Below are 26,921 nucleotides of genomic sequence, written 5' to 3'. Positions count from 1 at the left end.
TATATCCTCCTTTCTGAGAAACTGTGGGTAGAGGGATTAAATGCACCAGAGAGATTTGTATGTGGTGTAAGTAAAACAATATTGTGACTCAGTTAATACATTTCCTATCATCCACTTTCATGTTTTAAGAAAGTCGGGAGTTGTTACTCATCGGGTTGAAGTTGGCTTTGATGCTTTTCTTGTTTAATTTTCTCATTCTTGAGGTTTCAAGTGTAGCGATGACAGCGCTATGTACCTGAACTTAGAATATGAATAAATGTGCAGACCAATTACTTGCATTCCCTCTTAATCAATCTCCTTTAAAACCTTTGGAATAACAAAATGTTTTCACCCGACTTCAAGTTATATTTAAAACATAATGATGTTCTTTGCACACACGCACAAAACATTTCTGAATGACAGTTTAGATCACAAAAGGCCCTTTCTGCATGTTAGATGGGTTGTGGACCAGTGTATCTGGCTCTGTGTGTGTGTGTGTGTGTGTGTGTGTGTGTGTGTGTGTGTGTGTGTGTGTGTTTTTGTGTGTGTGTGTGCGTGCGTGCGTGCGTGTGTGTGAAGGCTGCTGTGTAGTGGAGACATGCAGGGCTCTGTTCTCTCTGTGGGCAGGCAGCTTTGATGCACTGCCTCTCTTATCTCATGCCTGGCAAGGTTAATGAAGTGGTGGCACTTTTGGAGGAAGTAGAAATGGGATGAGTAGCAAAGACCAGAGGAAGCTTGGAGATGAAACGTCCTGCTCTTAGCGGCTGTAAGTGGCAATTTTGGTGTATTACATAGACAATAAGAAAGGGAAGGGGGTTGTCATCCTCTTAAACACAACAGTCATCTGAATCAGGAAGGGTTGATTGCATCTCTTTCAGTGTGGCTCATGAAATTACATTAGCATTTAGGCATCACTTGTAACTTGATCTGTCAAACATCTCCTTATAAGGCCATTTTTAGTGTCTATGAAAGTCATTTTTGTGTTCTGCAATGTTATGAATTGTAGAGACTAAAATAACATGATAGTACCTTGAAAGCTGGAAATTGACTTGTGAAATGCTAAATAATTTAACTTCTATGAGCGACAGATCATTCCTGATTTGTATCGGTGAGATATCATGCTGTTTTCAGCAGGGTGTAGTCTGGTCTGGTCCTCTGACGGACTTCTGAAAACCCACACTGCCTTTGTAAAGGGGCAACAAGTCTCACTTTAGCGTATTTTATTTCTAATAGCTGTCTTGGAAGTTGGCTCGTGTTAAAGCTTAAACAAAGGGCAGGAATGCTACCCTAATATAAATATAATAACAGGTGATGTACTGCTAATGCTCTGTATTCCTTCGCTTTTTGGTTTTTAATATTCCAATTCCCTTTGCATCTATAAGAGCTAATAGGTAAACAGTCCTGTATGGAAGAAATGAAGCAGGTCTAGATGCCAATGAATTAGCATATAGATGAGTTCATCTCATACAAATAGTACTCTTTTGCCCAGAACTCTCCGTGCTGAGCAAAGATCATGTATGTAAAGTATGCATGCAGAAAATGTAAATTAATCAATTTCAATCATCATTCAATCTAATACGATTTTTTTTCCCTCCCCCTTCCGTTTCTCGTTTGTCCCACGTTGCTCAAATGTCCGGAAATATTGAAAGGGCGGTCAGCTATTCCCTGAAGCAGCTTAATTGTTTAACAAAATAAAAACAAAAATAAGGGGGGAACAACACATAAACACAGGAGAGCAGAATTGGTGTCAGTTACAAAAGGCCACCAGGATCCTTTGCATGTGCATGGAACAATAGCTGAATTAAGTTTTAGATGAATAAACTGCACCTCAGCCTCACTCATTGACCGTGCGTATTTGTATTTGATCCTCATTATTGTAATTCCATAAACAAACACGCCTCTGTGATGCACAACTATTTGTTACATAGCTCTTGTTAATATGCTAAAAGAAGCTTACAGAATTGGGTCAGCTAATTAAGCAATTAGCTTATTTCAGCTCTGTGGTCAGGCTGTTACTAATCTATGGCATTGTGAGCCCAGATCTGCCAAAACCGAGAGGCTTGTGTGTCTGTGTCTCGCATCCCGTCTGACAAAGGATCATGTTTGAAGCCATCCTTCCCCTCAGCAGACAGCCAGAAGACTTGTCTGTGTTCGCTAATGCTCACGTTTCTCATGCAAATCCCTGGAATTGAATAGGTTATTTATTGTCAAGTTAATATACTGAGACATTTATGTAGTACTGTAGAAGTGTTTGCTGTCTGCATTCGTAGCTGTGTTAACACACGTGAAATCCCAGATAGATTAGGGCATGATAGCATTAAAGCCACTATGAATGTTGGAGGCTTTTAGCAGAGCCCACCGTGTGTTTTCCTGCCAGGCGTATGAGTTCGTAATGTGACTTTGTTAAATACATCAGTATTGGTATTTTGTTTCGCTGTTACACATCCTAAAAGGGATCATTGAGGGTTAGGATTGATGTCCCTCCTTGCTGATCACAACAAATTTATCGGTCCATTTTTTTAATGTCTTACATGCAATTAATATTTCATCTTTGTTCAGTTTAACCTAGCTAGGACTTCTTTTTGCAGTTTCAGTGGCTGCCGGTGTAGACGTTACCACCAGTTTTTGGCAAGTTGCCTCCCAAACGTAATGTAGAACATAATCCTTTGAAAGAAATAAGTTACTTTACAGTATTAATCTCTGTGAGGAGTAATACATTTCAGAGTACACTACTTTTTTAATACTCTTACCAACATAAGTACAGAAGTATGACAAGCCATTAAAGAATAAATCCTTTAAATTTCCTTCATTCAACTTGAAAGACAAACAAAATGTATTTTTAAGCACATTAACATTTTATTTCTTTTTTATCAGTGTATATGTATTTATATATGTTGTATTTCTATGCATATATTCATGTTGTGGTAACATTTAAGTGCTCGATACAGTGTTTCTGCTTGCTAACCTAACTCCTTTACCCAGGACCCCTTTCTCTTACTTCAACTTCCTGTAACAGCTCTTATTGGTGGACAGGGTCATGTGATGAATTATGGCGGCGTCAACAACGAACGGAGCGGTGCGCGAGCATTTTCAGCGCAAAAAAAAAGGATTAAAACTTTCAAAGAACAATCACAATGATTGTGGATTCATAATGTGCAAGGACTGAAGTCTCAGGCTGGAAAATAAAGCTTCTTAGAGGGATTCATTCACTCGGGAGCGGACTGAGAACAGCACAGCGACCAGCTTCGGGTGCCTTATACTGTAAGTATATCAGTTATTTCATTGAAAAATGAAGCAATAACGAATAACAGAAGTTAATTTCCTGTGGTGACGCCTTAGTAGACACAGTAACTGCGATAATATCGCTTGCAGTGGCTTGAAATGGTCTGAGATTTTGAAAAGAAAATCTGTTTTGCAGAACCAATCCAAAATCTTTATGGGAGCACTTGGCTGACGTGCAGATGTTGTGTACCTGGAAACACTGTCCGGCTAGCAACTTAGACGTTATGGGATGACCGAGTTGAGTCACCAAAGAAAATTCCCTCAAAGACTGTTGATGCGTTTGCAAAAAGGTTCTAAATATCAAGCTAGCTGATGTGGGACATTGATTTTGGTCATTTATTTAAAATGACTATTGTTTGTTAGTTGCCTGGATGGCGGTGAGAGTGTCCACCCTGTGGCGCTCAGAACTCCCAGAGACTTTGGTAGGTGGACATTTGCGTTGAATCACAAGACTGGTCCTGTACAAGAGACCACATGTGTGTCTACATGCTATGTGTTTATAGACTACACTTTCTCAGATTTAAATAAAACATTTATTTGAAACCCAAGCACTGACTAAGCAATGCATCAAAAGTCCTTTATAAAGTAAAACAGGATGTTTGTTTATTGTTTATATTTTTACATATTCAAAATAATCTTAATAAATTAAACCAAACTAAACTAATTAAGAGATATTACATTATTTAATCTGGATCAATTCCAAAACCAAACTGATTGTTCTACAATTTCAGTTCCTTCATCTAAACAAAATCCATCCCTACCATTTTGAGATATGTAGCTCACACACAGGCAGGCAAAGCCGGGTCACATGACCTGGACAGAGGTAGGCATTGCTCAGATTTGTTGGGTTAACTCATAAAACCATCTTAATCACTGCGGCAATCACATAACATGTAGGTCACATGATGGTACCAAGCAAGGCTTGAAAAATGTAATTAAATTACGACTTTAATTTGTGTTCTTCCTCTGAATTCTGCTTATATGAGAGCTTGTAGGTCAGATCAGCTTTGTGGTGTCAGATTCGTGTTTGATACACAGGAATACTGTATTACAACTTGAATCTGACCACAGAGACAATCCTCTCTTAGTCATCTGCACTCCTGAATTAATAACAAAAATATAATGCCATTATTTTCTATATTCAAAAGGCTTCAATGCTATACAGGTCTAGTATGTACGTTTTAAAGCTATAGTGTGATAATATCGATTTAATGAGAGAAGTCTGAGTGAGAAGTGTACCTAATTGAAGGAAAAGGCTTAAAATGCATTGTTAACGGGTCAGAGGGGCACCACTTATGGTCATGATGATGATAATATGCAAGGTGTGGAAATGCGTTTCCAATCTCCCTGGCTTGAGCCCATCAGTTTCCATTCAGAAGTGTGTGCACTTGTTCATTAAGCTTATGCATATCATCAACTGGTGCACTCATTCTATCAGGCAGATATGGCAGGGATAAAACGATGTGAAGGATGGAAATTCAAACAACCATTCTCATTTGCAAAGGTCATTAAAGCCTGGCATACATTAGAAAATCTGCTAATTATGAAATGGCTTAACTCCACATTCAGTGGGATTATGTCTGCTCATTTAGAATATGTTGATCCCCTCCCTTACTCGTCACAAGACAGTTGATGTATGGGACTTGTGGCACAGAACTAATGTTCCCAGTGCTTGTCGGTCATCTTAACTGACTGTAAGAAGTCCATAAAAGTGGCCGTCTGGTGCTGAATGAATATCGGCATCAACAAGACGGACAGAAGTTTTAGAGAGAGCTGCAGGCAATGTCTGTTGTACTAATTATATTTGACTCAGTCCCATTATCTTCCTTAGTTTACATTAAACTCACTGAGTAAATGAACCTTGTGTCAACAAATAATAATCAGACTAAAACAAATCTGGATTAAGGATTTCTACCTGGGGTATAAAGAGTTTCTTTGGGTGTAACAAAGTCTTACTAATTGTTAATTTTGCTGACAAAAATAGACCGAAAATGTTTGTTGACCACCCTTTTTCTGATTTTGGCTAAAATTAACTATAGTCAAATGTAACTAATAGTAAAATGCATTATAGCATGCAAGTACCTTTAGATTAAATTACAATCAGCTTATAAAACTTATAAAGGTTTACCAGAAAGAGAAAAATGTCACAGGTCTGCACTCCATTATATAACACAACGCTACACAGACTTACGTAACTGACTCGGCACATGTGAAGAAGCCAGTAAGGAATAAAAACATCCACGGAAACCTTTTCATTCTGCCTTTTATTTACTTTGACTAATTAGAGAAAATTTGAACAATATACAAGAAATTTCCACTTCAGAAGTGAGGAATTACTTCTCAGGAGGTCGGATGAAACATTTGCACATCAAATGATGAGGGTCCAGTTTTAAGTAGTTAACACATTTTATAGTTTTTTTTTTTTTTTCCTGTCACAGATTTTTGCTGTGACTTTTATTTCTTAGCAGCTGATTTGAGCTCTACACCACTGACAAATTCACAGTTAACTCAATGACTTACTCCCAGTCATGCTTGTTGTATACCTATAAATTGACTGAGAATTTTCCCTGGCAATTTACTTTAAGCCCCTCAACACATCGACGCAGACTGGACCTTTCAAGAATATTCCCCACATTGTAGACCTCATTTGATCAAATCACTCTGAATTTGATCTATTTAATAATCCGATTGCCAATTAAGACAGGAGGCAGCGCTTAGATCTCTAAAAGGTTAATAAGCCTCAGCTGCAGTGTGTTTCTCTTGGGTAAATGTCACTTAGACGTAGGCCACCATGGGTCAAGATCTCCCTCCAGATCTAAATTTAATCACATAGCATCGCCTGGCCCCATCCTCACCCTCATTAGTCTTTGGCTTGTGCAGGAGTATGATCTGCCCCTTCTTTAGCCCCGGCACTCTCCTTCAAGCCCTCCAACTCTGACCCGGACGTACCAACAGCATCCACACAGCTTCAGATTCCACCCTGCAACAACTCTGTACAGACAGTCCAGCTGAGTATATGTGCCGTGTGTGTGTATGTGTGTGTGTGTGTGTGTGTGTGTGTGTGTGTGTGTGTGTGTGTGTGTGTGTGTGTGTGCGTGCACCGGAGGGTCTTTCACCAGGGGATGCTATGAAATTTACCCACATCGTCATATGGTGCTTTCTGTTGGCTGAGCAGTCACCTGATGCCGGCCTGTGCCACCTGTCGGCCAGATAATAGCAGAATGACCGGAGTGAATCAAGCAGCCATCCCGTCTTAATTATCTCCTCAGAGTTTAATTAACTAGCTCATTTATTGCCCCCCTGCAAAAAAAACAAAAAGGATCATTAAGATTATTGTTTTGCATCATGACGAATAAATCCTGAGAGCCTGTGTACAATTAGAATAGATACATTTCCATATTGTTTGTGTGAGTAGCAGAGGGAGAACGGTGTCATGTGGTGTGAGTATTATGAATGTGTCTCTTATTTTTACAACTGCATGCTGAAAAGATGTCATGGTGTACGAGTCCATATGGAACAGAATGCAAAATCATTTAGTTCTGAATGTTAATATGAATTACGCACGAAATGGGTAATAATTCTTTTGCCCTACAGAAATGATTAACATAATTCTGATAAATAGGCAGATGGCAGAATGTGTGAATTGAGGTAGATTTATCTTAATTAATATCTTGAACCTACTTGGAGAAAGGTAAATGGCTCCACCGGGGCCAGAGATATTCCTCTGTCTTGTGTGTGTATCTTTCTCGTGGCCTGACATGTAGTAGTGGCCTGAGGATATTAAGTTGCTCTCCAGGTATGCATCAAACCCAGGCAGCCTGCTGATAATGAACATATACTCAGGCAGGCAAGCAAGCAAACACTTGCATATACACACACAGGCTTGTTTCTGCAGCTTCAGAGGACGTTATGTTGACGACCTGAACCCTTCAAACAAATGCGAATATCGCACTGTTTACGTCAAGGGGACTTCCTTTTTGTTGCTGAAAGTGTTGCAGGAAAGCAGATTTAAGTCCTCACAACACGACTAATACCTGATGCACACACAAAATCTCAGAAGTGAACGCACACCCAATCAATCCTCGACTTTCAGTGATTATTTTATTTTATTTTTTTCCCCCATCTCTTGGCTGCAATGAGCTGCACGTCGCTAACATCCATCATCATTTTCAACATATTACCACCAGCTCAAACGTCTGGCTTTATTGCTGGTGTCGAATAAAGTGTGAATTTCTTTTACTCATCCCAAATTAAGGCAATTAAAATGTTAATTATTACAAGTAGAAAAGGGACAAAGGAATTCAAATAAATTGATATATTGACGTTTTTTTAATTAATTCATTCGGTTCCTACTGCGATGGATAATTATGCTTAAGTGTTTAATTACATATTTTGATGGGATTCTCAATTACTCTGGCTTAATAAAATATCATGAGCCTGTCTCCCAGGTTCTGAGCTGTAGAGAGAAAGAGTAGTCGTCGATGTATTTAAATAAAATATTTGATTACAGGCTGGTTGGGATACGTGACAGGTCTCCAGCCCTCAATCTAAACTAAATCTCTTAACCTGGAAGCTGCGCGTCACATCAAAGTTTGACACAGCAGCAAACAAACAATGTTAAATTTACATATTAATTAGTGGCGGGCTATCAGTACGGCTGATGAATTCATATGTGTGGCCCCTTTCGCTGTGTGGCTCCGCAGCCATCCACAGCCACAGTGCCGCCTTGCGGGAGGCTCGGCACTCAACCCAGCAGAACAATGAGAAATTACCTAGACCTAAAGGCCAACTAAACCCTCCCCATCACAGACATGATAGGTTTTATTACATGGTGAGAGTAAATATTCAATATCCTTTTACTGACTGTGAGTCTTACAAATCAATTTGCAGTGTCATGACATCAACTGCAAAATATGCAAAGCACTGATAAGTACCTAGTTGTCACCCATCCAGTGTTGCTCAGTCAACCTCCACTGTCAAAATGCACATAAGCAACGATAGCTGCCATCTGCTTGCTGTATGAAATGATCTTGTTTAAATCCTCTAAAGGTTATTGCAGTTTTCCAAGTGATCCATCAGTATTTCAGCTCTGTGTTACGGAGAAATGGGAGCATGTTTCCACTCTGTATTCTTCCAGGCTTTACCACTTTTACATTTTTTTTTGGAATATGTTTTACATCCTCCTACTAGGAAAAAAGGGATCCTTGGCGATGGCTCATGGGCAAGATCCTATAATTAGAACACAGTTCAGTTGGTTAGCAGGTAATTTACCTTTAGGGGAGAAGTCTAATTATTGTCTTTGAAAAGCTAATTTAGCTTTAAACACTTCAGGTGTATTTTCTCCTCTCCATAGCAAAGGGAAAGGTGTCCCGGAGCTCTGTAGGGTCTGAGCCATCTCACGGTGCTTTTTTACTGTTTTATGTTTACACTGAAGATTCCTAAAGACGGAATGAGAAACAAACAAAGTGCAAAACACCTTCATCACGTCTTCAGCAGGTGTTTTTTATTTTTTTTATTTTTTTGAAGGAGAAAGCACCACTCCTTGACCCTCTGATAAGGAATCTTAGCAAGCAAATCTGTTTTGGGGCAGATGGTGTTTGTGAGTGACACTGGCTCCCAGCAGAAGCAGGCCCAGGGAAACCATCACAATGGAGTCTCTGTAGAGCAAAGCAGCCTGGTTACCTGACTGCATATGCTCTGCTGTGGCCTACACCTGCTGAAGGATGGTGTTTACACCACGGTCCCTGGACTCCACCTCCGAAAAGGCTGTTAATCACAGCTCACCACTCAGTCGGGCGCTTTTAAAACAGAAAGTAACCGAGTAGCAGTGGGGTTCCTCACTTGAACTCCGTATTGTGCCTTTTTGTCAAATGTGTTAATACTTAATAAGATTTTGAGAAGTTACACTTTTTCGTCACTCAAAAAACTGCTGTTCCAACACTGACGAAACAGCACTGAGTACATTTTTCTGCCAGCAGCTGTGGGGCAGGAGTAGACTTTGATTCAGGGGTAACCAGCTAGAAGCGCTCTGAGAATACCACTGCTAGCTTTTGGGTCGTACCATGCCCATTGAATAATTGTTAAAAAAAAAAATTCCAGCAGCAAGATTTGTGTATCTTCCCAGAATGTTCTTCTTTCAAAGCGAAATAGCATGCTGTAAAAAAATGAAGGTGTGTGGCGTTATCTGAACGTGATTCCAAAATTCCTTCACTCAACAATTTTAGCAGGGACAAGAGCTCTAGCATTAGCTCGGCTAACACCCACAGCCTCATGAATGCCTTCAATGAAATGTTTGAATCTCAAGTTGAAATAGATTTTAAATGATGTCATCATGAAATGATCTTCTGCACGAATGAGTTCTTACACCCTTTTTTTAACTTTAGTTTTACTGCTGGGAAGCAAAGCCTGATGGCTTTTTGTAATGTCTTAGTCCTGACATCAAATGGACGCCATGGACTGAAAAAGTCCGACAGTGTGTAAGAACTCGTTCGTGCCAAGATGATCTCTTGAATGAGACGTGTTTGAGGTTGAATGTTTACTAAGATATAATATTTTAACTGCAAAATAGATATTTGTGAGGCAAAAAGTCCTCAAACCGACACATTTACATTCGTAGTTTGCTCTGCCCCTCTGGTATGACACATTTTTAGCACGTTGTGTTTTAGTTTAGGGATGAAAGCCCTTTGATAGTTTTGAGAAAAGATCAAAATTTTGGTTCAAATGCACAGTGTTTGATGGAAACAGGAAGAAGTCTCTGTCTATCCATTTGTCGCTCCCTCAACTTCCATGTACAGGTTTTTTTTTTTTCTCCACTTTTCTGACGTTACCTGACTTATAATGGATGTGGTTACAATTACTCTGGCCACTAGATGGCATCGCCACTTACTCATGAATATACTGCGGGACAGGCTGACCAATAAATACAGCATGCTTGCTTTTAAAGCATTATTCAGTGAGACCTCGATATTTTCTTCTAAATGACTTCAGTTGGGTCACCATGCTCCTTTCGTGGGTTCCCCTTCAAACAATACGATGTCAGTTTAAATTTCAGCCTATATTGGACCATAATATTCCACTGAACTAGCTTTTTTTTTCATTATGGATATCTGATAGTTGCAGGGACTTTCCTCCGGCTCTGTTTGTTCTTCATTGCTGGTTTATTCCAGCCACGCCAGCAGGGACTGAAGGACAACAGTGTCCACAGCCACAGGGATCAGTAACAGGTCCAGTGCTGGAATATGTGCAAAGTGTCAATAGTCTGGAGCTCCTCTGTCCAACTGGAAGCCATCGAGTTGCTAAAACAGAACTGGTGATTAGGAGACAGTCACCTCAGTCAGTGCCAATTCAGACGTCTTAGCAACCCTGGGCACGGCAGTTTGATCTGCCTCGCTGTCATTGATTCACAAGGCTTCCAGCTGGAGCAAAGATCCCCACTGAAGCGTGAGATAGAAACCTCTCCATCTTGGCACATCTTGGCTGGCGCAATCCCCTGCAGGCCATTAGGGATAGAATATGTTGTTTTCTATTTTTTCCTCCAGAAGAAAAATACAGTCTGTCTTCATGCTATAACAGCCATTACTTAATTGTGCCGGATTTTCCAAGCAGAGTGTTGCTTTAATTAAGCAGCTAATTGCAATGTAGCTCTTGATTAGCTTTGGGGGATGGGAATGTTCAGACAGGCTGATATGTTGTGCACACTTCAGAATCATTTACAGAAATTGAAGCTAATTTCGCTCTCTGTCTATTGCTGCATTAATTTAATTTGGGTTGCTTTTAGCTCATTAACACTTCTAATTAATACGTTGACATCACTATTAAGATGTCTCTTTGAAATTGGTGTCTCCTGATAATCAGGATGGAAGAGGCTGACGTATGGAGTGAAAAGCTGACTGGGGAGAATGGAGAAAACTCCTTCAGAGTGAGGGGGGACAGAGACACTGTCCTTATTTATAAACCTCTGATACTACATCATGGTGAACGCTAATGGGAGCCTGTGGCAGGTGACTAAATTGGAAATGAAAGGATTGTTGATTGTTTTAAAATTTCATCCTTGTGTATACGTGTGTGTGTGTGTGTGTGTGTGTGTGTGTGTGTGTGTGTGTGTGTATGTGTGTGCGTGCGTGCGGTATGTGTGTGCGTGCGGTATGTGTGTGTGATCCTCTGGGGAGTTGGGGGTGGAGGTGCGTCAGGGCCAGATGCCATACACAGCTGAAGATCACGCCTGAGTAACTGTGTGTTTGGGTTTGTCATTTTAATGAGCAGAATTTAGTGACTATGGGCTGGTTACGCTGCGTGAGAAGCCCCATTACATTACCATCACTTTAACCAACCTCCATTGACTAGCACATATTATGTGGTTATTATTTTTTTTTTCCTGTTGCAATGTTAGAGATGAAAATAGTTTAGGAAATAAATTCATGTAGAGTTCAGTATAGCCTATACGCATATCCTAATTTTTTGCTCTTTTATTTTATTGTGCAGAGCCCTGGAGTGGCTTTAGAGAGAGCAATAATTTGAGGCCATACAGTGAGAGGCAAATACATGGCCAAAAGATTTTATTCATTTGTGCTCATGTTATATACTTTGTTCTTACAATTTTTTTGTTTTCACGAGATCATTTTTCCCCACAATTGAGCAAATTTGTGCCCATGGTATAGAGCTTTTCCCCACAATTTAATTAATTCATGGCTGCATTTCAGAAAGTTATATCTTATAGTGAAAATACAACTTATAGTTCAGTTCTATCTTTTGGCCACAAGTTAATTGAAGCGTGGGACAAGTTATGTTCTTATCTTGTTGTTATTAAATTTTGGGAACAAGTTATATGTTGTTGCCACAAAATAACTGAGTGAAGAAGATAAAGGGCATGGCCAATAACTGATTTAACTGTGAGAACGTGTTACCTTATTATTTTGTAGCCAAAAGTTGATCAAATTGTGGGAACAAGTTATAACTCTTGGCGACGAACTAATTAAACTGAAGGGCCTAGTTATATCTCCCGAATGGGCACAAATCAATCAAGATATCAGAGCAAGTTGAATCTCACGATATCAGAAAATATATTTTTCTGCATGGCTCTATACAATTATTGTAATTTCTGACACTTGAAACCATCGATTCATAATAAAAAAGAAAATATCCTTTAAAATAATCGTTTGAAATATAAAAAAAAAAAAAAAAATCCAAACCATCTACAGCATACTGGTGAAGTTATAGCAGAATTATCAGGAGAAATGCCGTCAAGAGGTTCAATCCTAGAGAGTTTTTCGCTAGGTGACAACCCCACACACGCGCTGCAAGCAACATCTCTGATTGACTTTCTCTCATGTTGTGTCCTTTCAGCTTCTATAAGTCGAGAAATAAGCATCGATTGGAGAACGGATTCAGTTATTTGTCGTAAAAATCACTGAGGGGACCGTGTTTTCTTGTGAAGTGCTTTCTTTGCAGAGTTTTCCTGAGGACGGGCCGCTCTGTAGGAAAGCCTTCTGTTTAGCACTTCATTAAAACTGCCTCTAATAGGAGCCACCGGGGAGATGCTCCCTGCATCATGTGTAAAAACGATCAACATCTGCATCAATTAACCCCTTCGTCCCCACGGGGCCCATTAGGAAGAAGAACACCCTTTCAAGCTGCATATGGTTTTAGTCCACAAGTGAGAGTGAACAAATATAATTGCTTGTTTGCTTTACGTTTGTGTTTTTTTCCAAAAAAAAAAAAACTGTTCATCTGGTTTTGTACCAAATTGGACAATAGGTACATTTGCTTTTGTATCCTTAACAGCTCAGCAAATGAGGAACAACAGACATACGTGACCATAAATGGAAATGTCTGAAATGGTCAGAAATACTGAAGTCATACAAGTCACTTGTGACATCCAGCATTTACACTCATTATTTTCTCTCCTCACTCAGAGGCTCAGCAGACAGATCTAAGCGGAGTTCTCACACGCAGCCACAGTGTGGACATGAGAAATTTGCGAAAATCTAAGACAGCATTTAATCAATCAATCCAATTTGATTTATAATCCCCAAATCACCGATCAGAACTTGCCTCGAAGGGTTTAGCACGAGCATCATCTACTTTGCTTAGACCCTCAATCAGGGTTTAAGGAGCTGCTTTGAACAGCATAAAGAAACAAGTTGAAATCATAACATGAATGTTTTGTTTTTTTTAATTTGCTTGATTAGAGAAATTCTGGAATGTTTGAGGAATAATATCAGATTGACCTTGGTGGTTTGCAGTGCTATAACCATCTCATTATTTGAGCTGTAATAATGTATGCAACGGAGTTTTCATTTTACCAGAGGGCGTTACGTTATAGCGAGGAAACCATTTTCGGGGAGGAAAATCTGAGTACCGCATTTGCTTAATTAGACGTGTTTAATTTTGAGCGCAGTGCAATATTATGTTTAAGTTGTGAGTGACTTTTTGTCAGTGGGGAAAGTGACATTAAACTATGTGATTAAATCTAAAAATAAAGAAAAAAAGTTCTCCCACAGGAAATTGGTAAAGTGCACCAGACCGTAGTTTTGTGTATGACTAAAGAGTAAATCTGTGGAATTTTTAAAAAATAATTAATCGGAGAAAATAGGACTCATTGGGATGTTTCTGTGGAAATAAATCCCATCACCTGTCCACATCTGCCAGGAGTGTTTATCCCTCAGTAAATAAGGACAGCTGAGCCCTGGTATGTTTAACAAACCCCAAACCAAATCAAGACTAATAAAATCACTCATTTTGCTTAATGAGCAAATTAACAGTGAAGGTAGTGTTTAAGCACAAACAAGAACAACAACATTAATAATTGCAACTCTCTAGTGCCTGGCTGATGTAAGCTTTAATAATTAACAGGTCTTTGTCTTATCCCCTGGAGGCTGCATTCCTATTATCCAACTAAGTTACGAACCAGTAATTACGCTGTCACTGAACGGTCACAACAGTTTGCCTCGGAATATCCCCTGGTCCAAATTTAATACCTGCTCTCAATCTATACATATCCGGCTCACCTGACAGATGCCTCCTTTAAAGGGGAGGCATGGCATTTCAACTTATTTATTTCACTTTTTCTGCTCTCATTAGAGGATTACTCCTCTTACCTCCTGTGTTTACATATTAGCGCTAATCCAATTGAGTCAACAAGGGCACTTAGTGCAGGCTATGAACTGAGTCTGAGGGACTTATAACTGGAGGGGAGGGGATATTAATTTACTTCTTCAGATTTTAGGCTTCCAGGGAAAATAGTTTTGAACATCTGCTATGACAAATGAAGCTTTAGGAGGGAGCATGTTGTCAGAAGAGACTGAGCTGTCTGCCTGCTGGACGTAGCAGTCGGCCTGTAGAGGGAGCCCCTATCTATCAACCCCACATGTAAAAACCTAAGTGTTAGTGGACTTTTAATGGACTTTTGGGGGGAAAATACACAAGTTCAGTGTTCCATCTTTGTCTTTTGAATTTTCCACTAAACATAAAGGAACAAATTTTACAAAATCCAGAGAAATTCTAAATATTCACTCACTTTTAAAGTTCCTCTATAGTCCAAAAATGGTTTTCTTCCTGTTCCTGTACTTTAATGTTTGAGGGTCACTGTGCTGAATGATGCATGTGCATAGTTTGATTCTAGAACACTGTGGTCACATTCATTGGTGGAAGACATAAGAAATATTTGCATGTATGTATGTAAGTTCTTCATGAGGGGGCATGAAAAGGTGGCTTAATCCATGTGAGGGATCTTTAAAATAGTTGGGAAAAAAAGTTTAAAAATTCATATCCAACAAAACCCAGCCCCTTCACTGCTAACCAACACTTTCAACTAAGTAAAGGGTTTGAAGTCCAAGTGGCCGTTTTGTGTAATACAGCCAGCATGTTTTTGCTCTAAAACTTATTAGGAATAATACACGTATTGTCCTGTTAGTGTTTTTGATTTGATGTTGTTGTTATTTTCTGAGATCAACCCTCCTAAAAATAGGATAAAACATTCTGAAAACATTTTTAAAGTGTTTGTCGAGGCAACAAATTATAGAATGTTTGATCGTCGGCCGTTCAAACATTTTAATTTTTTTGTAAACATTTAATCTTTTATGAACATTATTTGAAAGGATGTAATGACATCATTAAGGGACATAGACATTACCTTAAGGTATGTAGCCAATCGTTTGGGGGGTAAACCCTGCTAGCTAGGAAATTAGTTCAGTTAATTTTAGTGTAAGGTTTGACTTTAAAGTAACAATTTCTGCCTAATGAGGATTTGGTTCAACTCTCTCCCTCTCTCTCTCTCTCCCTCTCTCTCCCTCTCTCTCCCTCTTTCCACCATCATCTCCATAACATCAGTCCTGATCTTTGACCCCAGGGCCAGACCCTGTGTCAGCTGAAACTAATTAGCCTTTGATCGCTGGTGACTGCTCACAACCGAGAAGCTGCTTTAACATGGAGCCTGCTTGCTGCACTGGTGCATGAATCTTCCATTCCATTGTTCTAAACTGATTTTTCTCTTCCAGTGTTGATGGAGCATCATCTGTACAGACACATCGCTCTGGCTCTTGTTGAACGCCACATGAGCTCTAATAAGAGGGCAGCCCCATATTATGCAGAACTCAATTAATATGTCATGCACTGTATTGGCTCATTATAGAGCCTGTATTTGTTTAGTTGAACCATTTATCTTCGCCTAATTAGTTATAGATCAATAAAGCAATTGATTTTGCAGTGTGCTCCGAGATTCAGTGGAGGAGTTAAGCATTGAGGGGGGAAAAGCAATACAGCCTCACGTACAGACAGACTCCTCAGATTTCCCTGTGGGCTTTGCACCATCAGCCGATATATGTGTCAAAAATCCCTCATCAATGTCTGATTCTGGAGAAACAGTCCCATTTACGATCCTTAATTTCCTTTCAGAAATTTCCCAAGTAAATCTGCCCTTTTTCTACGTGTATAAATAATCTTTTGTTGACTTCGAGGAGGGTAAAAATCACAGAAGCATCATCAGGGACACAGGATGACATGTTGTTGTTTTGTTTTTTTTTTGTTTTTTTGTTGTCTCCAGGCATTTCTATCATTAATCATTAGCCTGTCCCTCCTTCTCTGGGGTTCAGAGATGATGGCAGCTAATTATGAAGTGGCTGGTGTGACTAAGAGGCCATATTAGGTAGGCAGCTTCTCTCTCTAACCACTCATTTAAAATCAGTTTTGTGTTCGCAATGTTTCTGTTAAAGACCCTCCACATATGTGTTAATGTATGCCAAAAAAAGCAAACACTTGACAAAACACTTATATGTTTCTGATGCTGTTTGTGCGGACAACTGATGGCGATTTCTACATCAACACCCTTAGAATGCCGTTCTCATTAACTGTGATTTTTAGGCATCCATGCTGGTGTCATGTGCTCTGCATGCACCCGCAGCAAAAAGGAATCTGTTTCTATGGTGATTGTGTCATTTAAATATCTACATTGTCATGCAACATGGAGAAAAAAATAGTCCTGTCAAGAGAAACATAGAGATGCATTATGAAGTGACGAGCACGTCTTGAGCAATGTATCTACATTGTTTTGATTAAGTCCAACAACTGATTGGAATGATAGCTGACTGGAGCAACCGTTGTTACTTCATGATTTCTCCACCAGCAGCAGCTTGTGATGAATATTTGTGAGGTCACAAATCCTACTCACTGAGCACAGATGAAATCAAAACTTTCACCGATGGATATGAAAGAAGCCTTCCATTGTCTGCACATACATCATTCTACAAGTTCAATCATTCAACTGTGGGAACATGGAGAATGACTTAATTTTGACTGGAAGGGGGGGGGGCTTTAAATTCAAAGAAATTAGTTTGATAAGTGCCATTTAAAGTCCCTTGCCTGCTGCTAAAGAGCAGTAAGTGATAAGGTTTTGGCTTCGTAGGGGAGGGAAGACGAAAATGTAACTTTACAAGTGCCGAGGGAACAGAGTCCAAACACGGTGTCATAACCAAATGCACACACATTTTTCTTTGCTGCTAGTATTTCTCTTTTATTTCACCATTACAAAAAAAAAAGACCACAAATTATAATAGCTTTCCCCTCTAAAAAGTGCAGGAGGAACACTGAGTGAAATGGCGTTGTGTGTGGTAAGCTTGTAAAGTAACACCCATTAAAAGCTAATTTGCACCTTAAGGCAGTTCATTAATATAGTGAATAGTAGAATCACACCAATATAGTCCGTCCTCACCTAAGGGCACCATCTCTATTCATCACAACACACATTTCTTATTTCACTAACATTAGTCACCATTGCTGAGCTAAGGAGCAGCCCTTAACAGACAATAGACACACGTGTGTGGAGGGTCCTGGAGTCACTGCCAGCCACTGTTAAAGGCCTGCCCCATGTCATTATTTATCATTTGGATGTTAAACAAGGTTTGACGTGTGTATCGAACATTTTCTAGCAGGAATTCCAGACGGTGCGCGCTCCTCCTGCCGAGAGATGACATAAAGAAAAAGAAAACATGGAGTAAAATATTAAGAATTCACATGATTATTTGACTCTGCACGTAAACAAATATGACTTGTGCACACACACACACACACACACACACACACATACATACATACATACATACATACATACACACACCCCTGGGCTGGACGACAATGGCTGCAGTTCTATTCTCCACCACTAGATGACCAATTCCCTGTCTTTTCCCCAGTGGACTGTTCTGTCTGGGTTCTCCATGAATTTCCCTTTCTTTTCATCACTCTCTGATGTCCAGCTGCTCCTGTCAACACCTTCTTACAGCAAGCAATTCATTGCAACATACTGGCAGCTGAGACCCCTGTGATGAACTTCAATCTGCCGTTTGCAGAGGGGCTTCACCCTGAGTCGGGCTAATCAAGGGAAACACCCCCTTCCAAGAGGGAGGGCGTCCACAGACAGATTGAGCCCAAGTTACCCCGTAATTACCCTGCCACTGCCCCTCTGCTGCAAGCTGCTGCATCTGAACCCAGTCAGCGAAGGAACAGACACTTGGCTGATTACTTTCCAATCTGTTTAACAGTGAATAACAACAAGCCTTCATTACGCTGGAAAACCACAACTTTTTTTTCCCCCTCTCCCCCTTAAAAACCTTTTTTTTTTTTTTTTTTTTTTTTTTTTTTTTTTAAGGGTTCAGAGCACCAGGCATTTTGTTATGCCTCCTACGGTAACACAGTGCAAATGTCTCTCGCCGCGGGTTTCGATTATTTCCAACTTGGTACAGTCCCTCGGGGGAAGTTCTTGGGGCTTTCTGAATTTTATTAAAGCCTCTACAGCTGATTACTTGGAGTGAGGTGCACAGGTTGGTGCATTTTAGGAGTGGAGTGGAGGCCTGACAGGGTCATGTTTAACATGTCCACAGGCAATCAATTCACCTTAACCCCTCCTGGTACTCCAGCCCTCTCCACCTAAGCTGTCCTTAATAACCAGGCAATGGCGAATTACTGATAAGGCACTGGGGTCTCTGACCTATATATCCCTTCCTGTATGTGTTGGAAAAATCCACCTTGAAATGAAATGTACATTTATAATGCATAGAAATAGTGAAATTAAATAATCACACATTGAACGGCTGTGAAATTCACTTTGTTCTTCAGTTTGCTTGAGAATCTGTTTGGTGTTATGAAGCATTGGACCGAGTTATTCAGATGGAGATGTGTGAGGCTCCAGCAAGAGTTGAGAGGAAAATCTGAAAATAAATACGCCAGAGGGCTGCTTTTGTATCGTTGCTTATAATAATAAATGATTTGTAAATAATCTAGAACTCGGCAACACAAAGTCACACAGATAAACATTTCCTGTTTTATCCTGAAGGAATTAATTGCAGCTTTTAGCCATTAAATGTTGTTGCAGATACGCTATGAATAAATACGTCTTGTGTATTTGATTAATTTGACTAAGTTAGATTTCATTTAAAATTACACACATACAGATTTATTATAAGTCTGGCTTATTTTACTCTGGATATTTTCCATAGCTCAGTGGTTACACTGCATTTCTCTTACATGTCAGTGACCTCTGTGTAAATTTTTACTTAACAAGCATGCAAAAGGTTCTACATTTGCCCTCATATGACAGTGACTAATTGCCCTGAGGATGTGAGCTGCTTGTTAGGCTAAGGGAGGATTCTCTTGCTCTCCAACCGGCTAAATTCATTATTTCTCCTTTTCAATTCACTCTACCTCATCTTATAAAGGTTAGAGACCAGATATGAAGATTTTCCTTCTCTAATTGTATGTTGCTAATTTTCCACATGGACCTGCTGCACTTGCAGTTGGGTCTTCCAGCCTGGGAACTCCACATACTGACTGCTACAGACCAATTTAATATACAGCGAAATGCCATAATTGTAAAATATAGTCAGTGGGGACACATCCAGCCAATATTCAAATATGCTAAAGATGCCTTCCTAACATCACAATATTATAAAAAATTAAAAAGAATCATCTCTATTGAGATAGGTGGCCAATTATCAGATGAAAATGGAATATAATCATCGCTCATCTTAACAAATTGACATTATTATTACCACCAGTATCAAAGCGTCCAAGTGGAGTTTCTATGATCGGTATCCTCCCTCTGTATTTCAGTATTTTTAAATGTAATAACATCCAAATTAACTGGGATCCATTAATGCTTCCATCAGTTCTTGAGTGGACACTGAGGCCCGATTACGACTCCTGTGTGGAATGGAACAATGCTTCAAGACAATGTTGTTTTTTCCTTTTTTTTTTGTTAAAGCTTGTTTTAAATCAAATTGTGTATATACACGAAAACAACATGGAACTAAGATTTTTTTAAAAAAGGATGAAATATTATCATCAAATAACTGACAATATATTTGGAGTTTTCTTTCCATCTTTCTGCAGATTCACTGTGTTTTCAGGAGGATTTCCCTTCATGTTTGTGAATGGACTGAAAAATCCTGCCCTGCTACTTCACCCGATCCCTAAATCTCAGGATAGAACAATACACCCAAACATACAAAATGGAGGGGTTAGGCTAAAACATAGGGCCAATGGGTGAATTGGAATTGGACCATGTTGTTGCACTCCACTTCAGCCAGTACATGCTTTAAAAGGTCAGAAGGTTTGGTGAAAAAGAGCCAATCATTATGTGCAAATCAATCAACCATCACTAATGTTAGTTATCATAGCTAATTACCTGGAAAGTTAATTAACCACATGTTCACCCAGTGACCGGCAATGGATCCTTAATGTCTCTATTATTGTATTTATCAGGAAATGAAGCCTCTGAGTTTTTATTTTTTTTTATTTTTTTTGGCCTTGGAAAAGAAGGAAAATAGTTTTAGAGCAGTGAGAATTTAAATAACAGTTGGAAGAATGAATAGCACAAGTGGTGCATCAGTGTTTCCCCCATCCATTCAGGTCAGCATCCAGTCCTGAATGTCATGGCAAAGAAAAGAAACCACTTATTTACTGGTGATTTTCTCTTTGGTTCAGTGTAAAGAGAAGTGCCCCCCTCCTCCATGATGATGGCTACAGCCTTGGTATGGCGGCAATTTGACAAAACATCCATTAGTACAAAAGCATTTCAAAGTATACGAGTCAGCGGTGTCATTCCTGCTAATGCTAAGCTATAGGGCATTGATGTCTCTGAGTGCAAAAAGGATTTTCAAAACTGTAAAACTAGGCTATTAGAATTTATGCAACACTCTAATCAGCTTTTTAGATTTCACTTAGTCTTCAAAAACCCTTTCTAGCGTTCCGTGCAGCTACAGGCGACACGTTTCTATTGATATCACATAGAACCTTTTCCTACACAGGAACAAGCAAACTGTGACCTCATCTCAGCGTTTTAAATCGAAGCGTTTAAAAAGTGTTTAAAGACTTGACTGTTTCAAGAGTCTCTCCCGCTCTACTTGACGTTTTGTGACCAGCTGTCTTGCCTCCGCCCATCCCTCCGCTTGAAGGTTTGTCTTTTTGTTCTTTCGCTGGGGTACCTGTGCAGCTGTCGGGGTCGCGGCTGTTTAGACAATTAAGAATGCTAGACAGAGGGGGTTAGTGAATCACTAGGAACATCAATCTGGTTGGACGTTGTGCTCTCACATTACCACCCTGCTGTTTTGGTATTTTTGCCCACTGTTTACACAGAGCACACAGAGGGGGGCCTCCAATCAATGCCATTATCTTTTCTAATACTGCCGGAGCAGGGCTAACGGACTCTCATCCCTTAATGATGAAAATTAAGGTGTGCAGCATCACAGGAACTTTGTACATGTACAGCATTTAGCATTGATCCTCTGTACCTCCTTCTTTTGTGTTTTAGAACAGTTGGTTTTCTGCATCTATCCCTCCTCTTCTGGATCCCCCGTATACACCACCTTCCCTTGTGTTCAGCACCATTTCAACCCCACCTTCCCCCAACCTTTACCGCCCCGTTCCTGTCCCTGGACAGGTTTCAGCATATAAATTTGAAAATGATTTGTCTTGCCCTCTTAATAATAGATGAGAGAGCAGAGTCAGGGTCCCTTCAATAAACTCCATCCTCGCTTTAATTAGTGAACAAAAAAACTCAGGGCCTGCTGAGGACTCTGGCTTTGGCTCTGTGTTAGTAATTAAAACTGAAACCACCAAAAGGAGAGGAGTGGAGAAGGCTCTATTTTTAACGGGCAGGCTGTTTGGTGCCAAGTGCCGGTATAAGGTTCTGCAATAAAGAGTGATAATGAAGGTGTGAGACCTCTGGGGGCTGACTGGGCGCCCGCTACAATGGCTGCTCTCACACCAGACTGAAATACAGGGAGCAATTAGAGGAGGCAGTGCATCGACTGGCCACCAGAGATTAGTTAACACCTCAGGAGCTCCGCTTCAGGACAGGCAGATGCTTGTTTTCTTTCTCTCTCTTTTGCTTTCAAGATAACGCACTAAGGCCTTAATGATGAGATTTATTTTATTCAATTGTCATCTCGTGCAGATAGCGTTTCAAGCCTTCTCGTCGGTAGGTTGTGTCTTTGATGGGTCACCGATCTCTTCAAGATTTGTAGTTTTAAATTATTCACATCAAATCTCTTACTGTCACAAGCTTTTTCTCTACACATGGCTTTAAACACTATGACAAGCGCTGACTGAGTTGGAGGAGACCTTAAGCCAAAGAACCAATCAAGAGGACATTGTTAATGGAGGCCACATATAAGCCGTTAAGCCAGTATATGCATAATGTTATTTAATTGGAGTCATAAAAAGCCAATTAACCCCCTCCCCCCCTTTTCTTTTCCCACTCTCTCATTCTCTCTTTTTCTCTCTGTCAAATCACTGTGAGTGCATGTGTGACAGAAATATGTGATGCTATTGAACTGTCATTTTTAAGCCATTTTAAAAGCCCCCCCCCCCCCTTCAGCGACATTCAGATGAGCATCAGTTTTCTATAAATAGGCAAATAAAGAAAAGAGCTTGAAATATTTGGGGAAGCCACAGAGGTGAAGGGCTGTATGTGATCGCTGTTCCTTTGCCTTCTCATTCTCTGAATATACGGATTTTGACAATGTATTTGCTCCCAGGAAAATAGCAACAGTGGGTCGCAATATTGGATCTGTCAGGCTAAGGCCATTTAAATTTCAATGCAGTAAAGTGGGTGAAGCAGACACTGTTAAATATGATGCTTGAATGAAAATCTAAACCCTCCAATACCTCTAAGCAATGTAACTCAATGAGATGAATTAACTGTAAATGCCTCATTCTCTGTGTGAGTGTCTTCCAATTTAAAATCTCATTATTCATATAAGATCCTGAACAAGGTGACTCTTAGGATAGATCGAATAAGTGAAGATAATCTTACCGGACAGTTTTATGCAAATAGGGAATGTATTGAATCAACTATGAGGAGAATGGGGAATCAAATAAGCTAATAAAGTAGAGTTAGGATGAAAAACACCATGAATAATGTTTCCTCCCTATCTCAGCTCAGTGCTTACGCTGCTGCCTGTGAAGTTACAAAGTGTATTAATCCAAAGGATGCTGTCATTTAACGTGCATTCTCTTTAGTATTTTGTGAAAGTATTAACAATCTGCCTCAATAAGGCTTTCAATGACAATAAATCAGTGTGCTGCTTAATCTCTGTCGCCACAACCTTTAAGTCGCCGCAGTTACAATACCGTTATATTTACCTCCAAATTACTCACAATGAATTTTTCTGTGATTGAAAGCGAAATTTAGCTCATGAGTGCAGGTAATAATAGCTAATATTATTACACTGTAGCAGTTAGTTCCCCAGGATTTGTTGGAGAGGTCCATCAGACAAGGATTGATTACAAGCCATCCCATTCAGGGGCTGCGCAGGTCTGCTCAAGTTCATCCATAATTTATAGCATAAATAATGGAACACTCATTACACAGAAAATATGAACTTTTGTTATGTTTTTTTGTTGCAGACATACTGCTTATAAAGCTAACATAAGCAGTGCTTTAATTTGTTCTTCAGCCCAAGGGTGAACACAAATGACAAATGCAATGATATAATTATATAACAGCAGTGCAGACAAAGCAGATAAAGGAACCCTGACAAGCCCATGCATGCTATTAAAGCCAGGATGCATTGTATTTATTAACCTGCAGGATTAACCTTGTCCACTGACTATACGTTGGAAGTCACTTTTGTTTACATTTGGTCACGCACATATAATCTAAAAGAATTTCTCTTCATTATTGGAGCTGCAATCGACTAAAATGATTTGCTCAATAGTGGTGTACATGCAATTTTTTTTTTTTTTTTACTACTTTCAGTGCTGAAGCAATTTACCCCTCAAAGAAGTCTCAAGAGGTTTTTTTTTTTTTTTTTTCTTGAGTGGATTTGCAAGATTTACAGCAAAGACAGCTGTGTGTCAACGGCTCTGACGCTACTGTAGGCCCACCCATCACTCCACATTAGGACTCCTTTGAACATAAGTATATTTCACTCCGAGTTGGTGACATGTCGTGTGAATCTGTGCATGTGAAATTATACACATTTGAACACAACAGTGGTTAGAGGAAGATAAGGGTGGAGGGAAGAGACTTGGAATTATAAGGGAGGTCACAGAAAAAAATACACATGCGCGATGTATTTTATGGTCTTGAACTAATTTCCAAGAAAAATCTTTAGGCTTTTTACAGCTGAGCACTTCGTCTGTGCTCTCCAGATGTAGTGTGTTCGTGTACATTGTTCTCAACGTTTCCTCTGCAGCCTGTGAGAAAAAAAAAACGGCGTTCATTCAAGCACAAAAAAATAGTTAAGAGGGATGTGATAAAAGTTGCAGTACAGGGATGTGAAAGGTAACAAATGCTGTACATCTCAAGCGGTGTGCAGGGAAGAGCGCGTTGCATAGGTGAAAGCAAGATATAACAGTTGAGAAAGGCGGTAAATATGTTAAATTAAAGGAAATCTGTGCTGCGCCTTTTTCCCTCTCTGCCTCGACCACACTGACCAGGTTCATCTGGATCAAAGCAGCTCACGCAGGTTCATCATCTGCAAATCCCTCCACACACATCAGGCATTCTACAGAATATTTACCGCAAAGCTTCCCTTGCCATAAATCCAATAGCATGTCATACTAAAATGAATTCAGTGAGCTCAATCATCACGCAGCTTTAAACTAAAAAGAAAAAAAAAGTATGTTGTTAGAACGGAGCACATTTTCTCTGCACTGACAGAACTACTTCCTGGCTGCCTATCCTGTTTGATTTGATGGGTTATTAAACACTTCTGTCAATAAGAAGCGTGGTGAATGTTAATTTCTGAGCCGTCCATCGATAAATGACCATGAAACCAGTGCAAATTAACCTCCAAATGTCATGGGAAAAGCCAGTGCCACAGCCATTACAGTTTCTGCTCAGGTAAAGGGAAAGCTTGGTGTCAGACTATGCAGGATATGGTATATAGGATATATAATATATGTATAGCAGATAATAAAGCATGCAAACATTGACGCCACAGGGCTTTTATACAAGTGTAAATCTGTCTGATCCAAAGACAGGAAAAGCTTTTGGAGGCAAAGTGTTGCACCACCCAACCACCCATGGCTCCTCATGATTTAGCCTGCTGACATGCCATAGAAATGCGACTGTCTAATATTTTATTACCTTACTTAGATAGCTGCAGATTAAAAAAATCATTCTGGGAATATTTCTCTTATCATCAAAACATCTAGCAATGGGACGATCCTTCTGAGCAAAGTATTTCCTGTGCAGCTGAAGTCTTGATGTTCAAAAAAATGCGTCATTGGAAAACTAAGATGAGCAAATGCACCTTCATTGTTTCATTACTATGATACCATAAATAATACGAGCACAGGAGATCCATATTTGCAGAATGTCCTAGTCTTTTAAGGGTTAGTCTTTATCTGCAGTACACGTTTTCAATAGTATGTGCATAAGAGTGATTTATTTATTAGTGATTTCTATGTATCTTTACCAGTTAACCTTTAAAGTGAATTGGAAAGGGGAAGTAAAAAATTGTCTGGACTGTTATTTATGCACACATTGACTGATTATTATTTATAGAGGGGGCCTTTTGTGACTTGGGAAGAGAAACTTTGCTATTTTTAAAAAGAAGTAGGTCTGAGACACACCGATGAAAATTTAGTAAGTATTTTAGTGATTAGGGCTTTTCTGTGGAGTGAATTGCATTTATTGTTGTCTTTGGTAATGTTTTCTACAGATATTTCCAAATGTGCCACTGCATCATCTAAACTCCCGGGTTCATGAGGACTGTTTGAGACCCAGAGCATATATCATCTACTATGCTGCCACACAGGAGGGCGTGAAAAAGTATTCTTAATTGAGCATTTTTCATGTTCAGTAATGCAAAATTATTAATTCATAGTATCTTAAGTTGTGCTTTTAATATTACTTTGTATTCATGAAAAATAGATTTGGTTTCACACAGAATTATGTATGCTTTCAGAGAATATTGAGATAAAATCCATTAGGGCAAAAAAAAAAAAGTGAGGGAGATGCAAAAACTGTGGTTTTAATGCAACAAATTATTTGCCATTAACCTCACCTGTAATTTTATGGTAAGTAGGGCCTGTCTAATAATAAGTTCTAACAGAAACCAATCAGGTCGGGATCAGACTGCGACGTGAAAAACAGTGACACCGTGATCCATTATCCATTACACATGCTACTTTTTGACATGCTGCTCCACAATGGGGCTTTTACATTTTGCATTTGTGATGTTTCAGCTGTTCCAGGTGTCAGGCCTGACCACACTGGAGGAGAAAACAACCCTGATGTGTGATCCTGGTCTGTCACGACAGGTCAGTACCGCCGCTTATTCAACTGTTGGTGATAGCGCTAAGTCCTGCAACACAGGCTGACAAAGAGAAAAATACAAGTGTCCTGTAAGCACTGTAAGTCCCTGCCATTGCTGTCCTTTTCACCGCCAATATCAACAGAAATGTCAACAGCGAGTGTCTGTCAGCACCTTTTGTCAGATAATCACAGGAAGTGGAGCTTTTTATGGCTGAGGTAATAATACTTACCTAAATCCCTCATTGGGCATGGAGTAGGCCAATACTGCTCTTTGATAAGCAGATATACTGCTTCCCTATAACATGATTATCACTTCTATTGTATTCCAAACAAACATGATCACATATCCTCTGTGAAGCTCATGCCTCGACCACTGGGACATACGCCTGAAAATATTCTGTTGTTT

At 39.7% G+C, this 26,921-nt stretch overlaps 1 long non-coding RNA gene across 1 annotated transcript in view; it reads left to right on the top strand.

Annotated features, from left to right (window-relative positions):
* Positions 1-3,044: 3,044 nt before the first annotated feature.
* LOC147244873 (uncharacterized) overlaps positions 3,045-26,921 on the top strand; it is a 48,272-nt gene continuing 24,395 nt past the window's right edge. The window contains exons 1-2 of the long non-coding RNA XR_015110167.1: positions 3,045-3,240; positions 26,446-26,520. This is a non-coding gene — a long non-coding RNA (uncharacterized LOC147244873). The remainder of the gene's footprint in view (positions 3,241-26,445; positions 26,521-26,921) is intronic.

The sequence above is a fragment of the Aulostomus chinensis genome, chromosome 18 (genome assembly GCF_037954235.1).
Source record: "Aulostomus chinensis isolate RoL2024-O1b breed Wild chromosome 18, RoL_Achi_v1.0, whole genome shotgun sequence".
NCBI classification, from domain to species: Eukaryota; Metazoa; Chordata; class Actinopteri; order Syngnathiformes; family Aulostomidae; genus Aulostomus; species Aulostomus chinensis.
Note: the sequence above shows the minus strand (reverse complement) of the source record. Positions and strands in the feature narration are given on the sequence as shown.